Source organism: Bos grunniens, chromosome 20, assembly GCF_055505025.1.
Source record: "Bos grunniens cultivar Pamir isolate PY7600 chromosome 20, Bosgru_T2T1.0, whole genome shotgun sequence".
NCBI classification, from domain to species: Eukaryota; Metazoa; Chordata; class Mammalia; order Artiodactyla; family Bovidae; genus Bos; species Bos grunniens.
In genome coordinates, this window is record NC_141184.1 from 30,400,949 (window position 1) to 30,410,145 (window position 9,197).

At 43.5% G+C, this 9,197-nt stretch overlaps 1 pseudogene across 1 annotated transcript; it reads left to right on the forward strand.

Annotated features, from left to right (window-relative positions):
- Positions 1-359: 359 nt before the first annotated feature.
- Positions 360-2,552, forward strand: LOC147350189 (heme oxygenase 1 pseudogene; annotated as a pseudogene). Its single transcript, XR_015148632.1, has one exon. The product of XR_015148632.1 is annotated as a heme oxygenase 1 pseudogene (transcript).
- Positions 2,553-9,197: the final 6,645 nt, after the last annotated feature.

Here is a 9,197-nt window from a genome sequence, read left to right on the forward strand (position 1 = left end):
GTTAATCAAAAGAGATTATCCTGGGTGGGTCTGCATAATCAGGTGACATCATCACTTTCTCTTGAAAGTGAAGCCATCTCTTCTTTAATTAGAGAGACTTGAGTCAGCTGAGACACTCTCTTGAAACAGCTGTGTTGTGAACTGCCATGGAGAGGGGTAATCTCTAAGAGCTGATGGTCTCAATCTTAGAACTAAAGCAACTAAATTATGCCAACAGTATGAATGAGCTTGGAAGAGGACTCCAAGTTCCAGGTGAGAATATACCCCAGCCAACACTTTGATCAAGTGAGACTCTGAGCAAAAAATCCAGTTAAGCTATGCCAAATTCCTGACCGATAGAAACTCTGAAATAATAAATGTGTGTTGTTTTAAGACTGCTTCTGCTGCTGCTGCTAAGTCGCTTCAGTCGTGTCCGACTCTGTGCGACCCCATAGACAGCAGCCCACCAGGCTCCGCCGTCCCTGGGATTCTCCAGGCAAGAACACTGGAGTGGGGTGCCATTGCCTTCTCCAATGCATGAAAGTGAAAAGTGAAAGTGAAGTCCCTCAGTCGTGTCTGACTCTTTGCGACCCCATGGACTGCAGCCTACCAGGCTCCTCCGCCCATGGGATTTTCCAGGCAAGAGTACTGGAGTGGGGTGCCATTGCCTTCTCCGTGTTTTAAGACACTGAACTTGTAATTTGTTATGCCACAGATGCAGGTAGGTTGGGAAAAACAGAGTGGTAAACTATATATCATGAAAACAGCAAACATCAGGCAAAATAGACTTTAAGACCACACATACACACAACATTGTAAATCAACTGTACTTCAATAAAAAATTAAAATAAGTATAAGACCACACATACACTAGAAATACACTCTCACAAAAGCTAATAGGAATACACTCTCACATTTGTAGTCAGTCAATTTTTAATAAGGCTGCCAAGACAATTAAATGGGAAAGAATAGTCTTTTCAAAACAAATGGTACAGAAACAACTGTTTATCCACATACCAATAAATAAAGTGGAAACCCTACCTTATACCATATACAAAAATTAACTTAAGATGGATCAAAGGCCTAAATGTATAGCTAAAAATATAAAATGTTTAGATGAAAATTGGCTTCATGCTGTTGTATTGGGTAATGGTTTCTTAGATATAACCAAAAACCCAAACTAGAAAACAAAAAAGAGATAAATTGAACATTATTAAAAGAATACCATTAAGAAAATGTGCTTCAAAGGACACCATCAAAAAAAATCAAAAGTCAACTGGTGTAATGGGAAAAAAATTTTATAAATCATATACTTGATAAAGAGCTTATAACTAGAATATATAAAGAACTCTTACAACTCAATAATAAAATCACAAGTAATCCAATTTAAAATAGGCAGAGTAGACAGTCGCCCTGCTGCCTCCTCTGTCTGAGCGGCTAGAGCCAGAGTCCTCGAAGCCAGTCCAGAGCTGGAACAAGTGCAGCCGCAAGAAGGAGCACCTGCAGGCCAACAGCATACCCCAGGATTTGTCAGAGGCCCTGAAGGTGGCTCTAGTGGTAAAAAAAAAACCCACCTGCCAATGCAAGAGACTTAAGAGACATGGGGTTCATCGCTGGTTGGGGAAGATCCCCTGGAGGAGGGCACAAGCAACACACTCTGGTATTCTTGCCTGGAGAATCCCATGAGCAGAGGAGTCTGGCGGGCTACAGGTCACAGAGTGGCAAAGAGTTGGACACGACTGAAGAGACTTAGCACCCACACACATGAAGGAGGCCACCACGGAGGTGCACACCCAGGAGGAGAATGCAGAGCTCTTGAAGAGCTATCAGAAGGGCGAGGGTAACCTCTGAAGGCTATAAGCTGGTGATGGCGTCTCTGCATCACGTCTCCTTGGCCCTGGAGGAGGAGATGGAACACAACCAGGAAAACCCGGTCTACGCCCCGCCTCAGCTCCCCGGAAAGCTGCACCGCAGGGCCGCCCTGGAACAGGAAGTGGCCTTCCAGTACGGGCCCGCGGGCAAGAGGGCATCCCGTATGCGCAGGCCACCTCGCACTCGGTGCCGAGACTCCAAGAGCTCAAGCTGCTGGTGGCCCACGCCTACACCCGCTACCTGGGCGACCCGTCCAGAGTGCCACGTCCTCAAAAAGATCGCTCAGAAGGCCCTAGGCCTGCCCAGCTCCGGAGGGCCTGGCCTTCTTCACTTTCCCCAATATCACCAGCGCCACCGAGTTCAAGCAGCTAGTTGTACGGCTCCCGCATAAACACTCTCGAGGGGACCCCCGAGGTGGGGCAGTGGGTCCTGCACGAGGCCAAGACTGCCTTCCTACACAACATGCAGCTGTTTAAGGGGTTGCAGGGGCTGCTGACCCCACAACGCCAAGGACTAGGACCATATGCGGACACCAGAGCTTCGCAGGCGAACAGGCAGCAAGGCGCAAGACTCCACTCTCACCACGGCGGACCAGGAGGAAGCCCCAGCGCAGCGGCATCTCCCAGGCGCCGCTTGTGCGATGGGTCCTCGCAGTCAGCTTTCTGGTGACCACGGTCAACTTGAGGCTTTATGCCATGTGAATACAAGCGTGCTGGCTTCCTGAAGGCCATGAACTCTTTCTGGGGAGGGGCTCAGCTAACTTTCTCACCGTGGGCATGGAGCGGGGGAGGGGCAGCTGTTGGGGCCCCTGGTGTCTCCCTGTGTCCCTCTCTCTGGAAGGAGCCTGCGACATCTCCCCCAACCAAAAGCACTCCAGTCAGTGACCTGAACTTCAGAGTGGGAGGAGGGGTCCTGCCCAGCCCCTCAGCAGCCTCCTCTTCCTGTTCCTGCAGCAGAGCCCAGAAGATGTAGCCAGAAGGGACAGCTGTCCTGAACCTCTGAATGGCCTAGGTCTGAGGTCTCCTTTTGACCCCCTGCCCTGTGGGCCATGGCAGCTTTTGTATAAAAGTTCGAAGATGTTGTGTCTTGTGTTTCCATCTTGTTTTTGTTGGAGCTACTTTTTGTTCCCATCTCAGACTGAACTGTGGTATTTTGTTGTGTTCTGTTATGTCTTTATAGCAGGGTTGGGATGGAATGTGAGGGCTGGGGAGGGAGATGTTTAACAGGACCATGGCCTTGGTTGCTAACGTTTATGCCAAATAATAAGCTACATGACCTGATTGAAAAAAATAGGCAAAGTATAGGTATATACTTTCCAAAGTAGATAAAAGAACAGCCAATAAGCAAATGAAAAGATGTTCAATATCATCAGGAAAGAGCAAATCAAAACCGTAATGAGATACCACTTCATACCCCTGGAATGGCTATAATAAAAAAAAACCTATATTAATAAGTATTATAATGTGGAAAAACTGGAACCCGAGTAGTAGTTATAAGATAAAATAGTGCACCACTTTGGAAAACCCTTTGACAAAGGTTTTAACATCAAGTTACCATATTACCCAGCAATTCCATGTCTACGTATATACCCAAAATAAATGAAAACATATTTTCCACAAAAACCTGTAAGTGAATATACATAGCACCATTATTCATAATAATAGGGGGGGAAAAAGTAGGAACAACCCAAATACATCAACTGATATGGATAAATAAAATGTAGTATAAGTACATCATGAAATATTAGGCAACAAAAAGCAAGTGCTGATACATGCTACAGCGTGGATAAACTTTGAAGACTTTATGCTATCTGAAGGAGCCAGTTACAAAAGATCACATACTGTGCAGTTCTCTTTATAGGAAATGTCTAGAATGAGCAAATATATAGAAATGGAGAGTGGATTAGTGATTGCCCAGGGCTGGGGAGACTGGAAGGGTATGGGGAATGACTGTTAAATGGGTCCAAAGTTTCTTTGGGGGATGATGAGAATGTTCTAAAACTAATAGTGGCGGTTGCACAATTCTGTGAAGATACTGAGAACCACTGAATTATAGAATTTAAAAGGATGAATTGTGTGGTACGTAGATTATATTCCAATAAATCTGTTATTAACAAAAGGTAGGGATCTTTGAATTAGGTCTGGCTACCAGCATGTTCCAAGATGCTATATTATTGAGAAAATTTTTTTTGGATTTTTTAAAAATGTACTTTTTGTAATAGGGGCTTCTTAATTTTTAAATTAAAATGTCTTGAACAAAGTTTGCTCTTTGGTGATGAATAATAAACATACTTTTGAAATAATAAAACATAAGCTCATAGTTTTAACCAATAAGTTTGGATGAGGATTTAAAATTTTAAAGAAATATAGAACAAGGTATTTTTGTTTACCTTCATTGAAAATTACAAGTAAGAAAACAAATAAACATCAAAGAAATACACAGACTAGATAAACTATAAAAATATTTTTATTTCTTTATGTAACAGTCTGTCACACAAATTCTAGGATTATATAGTTTAAGGAGCTCTCAAGGGATCAACGGAGAAGGCAATGGCACCCCACTCCAGTACTCTTGCCTGGAAAATCCCACAGACGAAGGAGCCAGGAAGGCTGCAGTCCATGGGGTCGCTGAGGGTCAGACACAACTGAGCGACTTCACTTTCACATTTCACTTTCATGCATTGGAGAAGGAAATGGCAACCCACTCCAGTGTTCTTGCCTGGAGAATCCCAGGGACAGGGGAGCCTGGTGGGCTGCCATCTGTGGGGTCGCACAGAGTCGGACACGACTGAACTGACTTAGCAGTAGCAGCAAGGGATCAAGGAATAGCGAGGAGACATAAGAAAGCCTTAAGTGAACAATGCAAAGAAATAGAGGAAAACAATAGAATAGGAAAGACTAGAGGTCTGTTCAAGAAAATTATAGATACCTAGGGAACATTTCAGGCAAAGATGGACACAATAAAGGACAGAAACAGTAAGGACTTAACAGAAGCAGAAGAGATTAAGAAGAAGTGGCAAGAATACACAGAAGAATTGTACAAAAAAGATCTCAATGATCCAGATAACCACGATGGTGTGGTCACTCACATAGTGCCAGACATCCTGGAGTGTGAACTCAAGTGGACCAGGAAGCATTACTACCAACAAAGTTAGCAACGGTGATGGAATTCCAGCTGAGCTTTTTCAAATCCTAAAAGATAATGCTGTGAAAGTGCTGCATTCAATATGCCAGCAAATTTGGAAAACTCAGCAGTGGCCATAGGACTGGAAAAGGTCAGTTTTCATTCCAATCCCAAAGAAGAAACAAAAAAGTGAAAGTGTTAGTCACTTAGTTGTATCTGACTTTTTGTGACCTTGTGGACTTCAGGCTGCCAGGCTCCTCGGTCCATGGAATTCTCTAGGCAAGACTACCTGAGTAGGTTGCCATTCCCTTCTCCAGGGGATATTCCTGACTCAGGGATTGAACCTTGGTCTCTTGCACTGCGGTCAGGTTCTTTACCACCTGAGCCATCAGGGAAGCCCAATTCCAAAAAAGAGCAATGCCAAAGAATGTCCAAACTACTACATAATTGTGCTCATTTCACATGCTAGCAAGGTAATGCTCAAAATCCTTCCAACTTAGGCTTCAACAGGACATGAACTGAGAACTTCCAGATACACAAACTGGATTTAGAAAAGGCACAGGAATCAGAGATCAAATTGCCAACATCTGTTGGATCACAGAAAAAGCAAGAAAATTCCAGAAAATCATCTACTTCTGCTTCATTGAGTATGCTAAAGAGTTTGTGCAGATCAAAACAAATTGTGGAACATTCTTAAAGAGATGGAAATGTCAGACCACCTTACCTGCCTTCTGAGAAACCTGTATGCAGGCCAAGAAGCAACAGTTAGAACCAGACATGGAAAAATGGACTGATTCAAAATTGCAAAGGGAGTATGTCAAGGCTGTATATTGTCACCCTACTTATTTAGCTTCTATGTAGAGTACATCACATGAAATGCTGGGCTGAATGAAGCACAAGCTGGAATCAAGATTGCCAGGAGAAATATCAATAACCTCAAATATGCAGATGACATCACCCTAATGGCAGAAAGGGAAGAGGAACTGAAGAGACTCTTGATGAAGGTGAAAGAGGAGAGTGAAAAAGCTGGCTTAAAACTCAGCATACAGAAAACAAAGATCATGGCATCCAGTCCCATCACTTCCCATGGCAAATAGATGGGGAAACAGTGACACAGTTTATTTTCTTGGGCTGCAAAATCACTGCAGATGGTGACTGTAGCCATGAAATTAAAGGGTGCTTGCTCCTTAGAAGAAAAGTTACGACAAACCTAGACAGCGTATTAAAAAGAAGAAATATCACTTTACCAACAAAGGTCCATATAGTCAAAGCTATGGTTTTTCCAGTAGTGATGTATGGATGTGAGAGTTGGACCATAAAGAAGGCTGAGCGCCTAAGGACTGATGCTTTTGAACTGTAGTGCTGAAGAAGACTCCTGAGAGTCCCTTGGACAGCCAGGAGATCAAACCAGTCAATCTTAAGGAAATCAACCCTGAATATTCATTGGAAGGACTGGTGCTGAAGCTGAAGCTCAAATACTTTAGCCACCTGATGCGAAAAGCCAACTCATTAGAAAAGATCCTGATGCTGGGAAAGTTTGAGGGCAGGAGGAGGAGGAGGTGACAGAGGATGAGATGGTTAAATGGCATCATCAACTCAATGGACATGAGTTTGAGCAAGCTTCGGGAGACAGTGAAGGACATGCCAGGGAAGCCTGACATACTGCACTCCATGGCATCATAAATAGTGGGACACAACTGAGTGAACAACAACACAACAAGGGATCAAACAGTTCACAATTCTGAAATTTTTCCAACTGCCTACTCATTTTTCTCACATCCATACATGAAGCAGGGTGAAGGCTAATAGAGTTTTGCCAAGAGAATGCACTGGTCATAGCAAACACTCTCTTCCAGCAACACAAGAGAAGACTCTACACATGGACATCACCAGATGGTCAACACTGAAATCAGATTGATTATATTCTTTGCAGCCAAAGATGGAGAAGCTCTATACAGTCAGCAATAACAAGACCGGGAGCTGACTGTGGCTCAGACCATGAACTCCTTATTGCCAAATTCAGACTTAAATTGAAGAAAGTAGGGAAAACCACTAGACCATTCAGGTATGACCTCAATCAAATCCCTTATGATTATACAGTGGAAGTGAGAAATAGATTTATGGGAGTAGATCTGATAGATACAGTGCCTGATGAACTATGGACGGAGTTTCCTGACATTGTACAGGAGACGGGTATCAAGACCATCCCCATGGAAAAGAAATGCAAAAAAGCAAAATGGCTGTCTGACGAGGCCTTACAAATAGCTCTGAAAAGAAGAGAAGTGAAAAGCAAAGAAGAATAGGAAAGATATAAGCATCTGAATGCAGAGTTCCAAAGAATAGCCAGGAGAGATAAGAAAGCCTTCCTCAGCGACCAATGCAAAGAAATAGAGGAAAACAACAGAATGGGAAAGACTAGAGATCTCTTCAAGAAAATTAGAGATACCAAGGAAAAATTTCATGCAAAGACAGGCTCGATAAAGGACAGAAATGGTATGGACTTAACGGAAGCAGAAGATATTAAGAAAAGGTGGCAAGAATACACAGAACTGTAAAAAAAAGATCTTCACGACCCAGATAATCACGATGGTGTGATCACTGACCTAGAGCCAGACATCCTGGAATGTGAAGTCAAGTGGGCCTTAGAAAGCATCACTACGAACAAAGCTAATGGAGGTGATGGAATTCCAGTTGAGCTATTTCAAATCCAAAGATGATGCTGTAAAAGTGCTGCACCAATATGCCAGCAAATTTGGAAAACAGCAGTGGCCACGGGACTGGTAAAGGTCAGTTTTCATTCCAATCCCAAAGAAAGGCAATGCCAAAGAATGCTCAAACTACTGCACAATTGCACTCATCTCACAAACTAGTAAAGTAATGCTCAAAATTCTCCAAGCCAGGCTTCAGCAATACGTGAACCGTGAACTTCCTGATGTTCAAGCTGGTTTTAGAAAAGGCAGAGGAACCAGAGATCAGATTGCCAACATCCGTTGGATCATAGAAAAAGCAAGAGAGTTCCAGAAAAACATCTATTTCTGCTTTATTGACTATGCCAAAGCCTTTGACTGTGTGGATCACAATAAACTGTGGAAAATTCTGAAAGAGATGGGAATACCAGACCACCTGATCTGCCTCTTGAGAAACCTGTATGCAGGTCAGGAAGCAACAGTTAGAACTGGACATGGAACAACAGACTGGTTCCAAATAGGAAAAGGAGTATGTCAAGGCTGTATATTATCACCCTGCTTACTTAATTTATATGCAGAGTACATTATGAGAAACGCTGGGCTGGAAGAAGCACAAGCTGGAATCAAGATTGCCGGGAGAAATATCAATAACCTCAGATATGCAGATGACACCACCCTTATGGCAGAAAGTAAAGAGGAACTAAAGAGCCTCTTGATGAAAGTGAAAGAGGAGAGTGAAAAAGTTGGCTTAAAGCTCAACATTCAGAAAACGAAGATCATGGCATCTGGTCCCATCACTTCATGGGAAATAGATGGGGAAACAGTGTCAGACTTTATTTTTGGGGGCTCCAAAATCACTGCAGATGGTGATTGCAGCCATGAAATTAAAAGACGCTTACTCCTTGGAAGGAAAGTTATGACCAACCTAAACAGAATATTAAAAAGCAGAGACATTACTTTGCCAACAAAGGTCTGTCTGGTCAAGGCTATGGTTTTTCCTGTGGTCATGTATGGATGTGAGAGTTGGACTGTGAAGAAAGCTGAGTGCCGAAAAACTGATGCTTTTGAACTGTGGTGTTGGAGAAGACTCTTGAGAGTCCCTTGGACTACAAGGAGATCCAAACAGTCCATTCTGAAGGAGATCAGCCCTGGGATTTCTTTGGAAGGAATGATGCTAAAGCTGAAACTCCAGTACTTTGGCCACCTCATGCGAAGAGTTGACTCATTGGAAAAGACTCTGATGCTGGGAGGGATTGGGGGCAGGAGGAGAAGGGGACGACAGAGGATGAGATGGCTGGATGGCATCACTGACTCGATGGACATGAGTCTGAGTGAACTCCGGGAGTTGGTGATGGACAGGGAGGCCTGGCGTCCTGTGATTCATGGGGTCGCAAAGAGTCAGACACGACTGAGCGACTGAACTGAACTGAACTGAACTCATTTTTCCTGGAAGTCTAGAGAGGCAAGATTTCAAGGCTTTACCAGGTAGTTTAGTACCTATGCAGTGTGATCAGCAGAAGTCTTCTGAACTTCTAA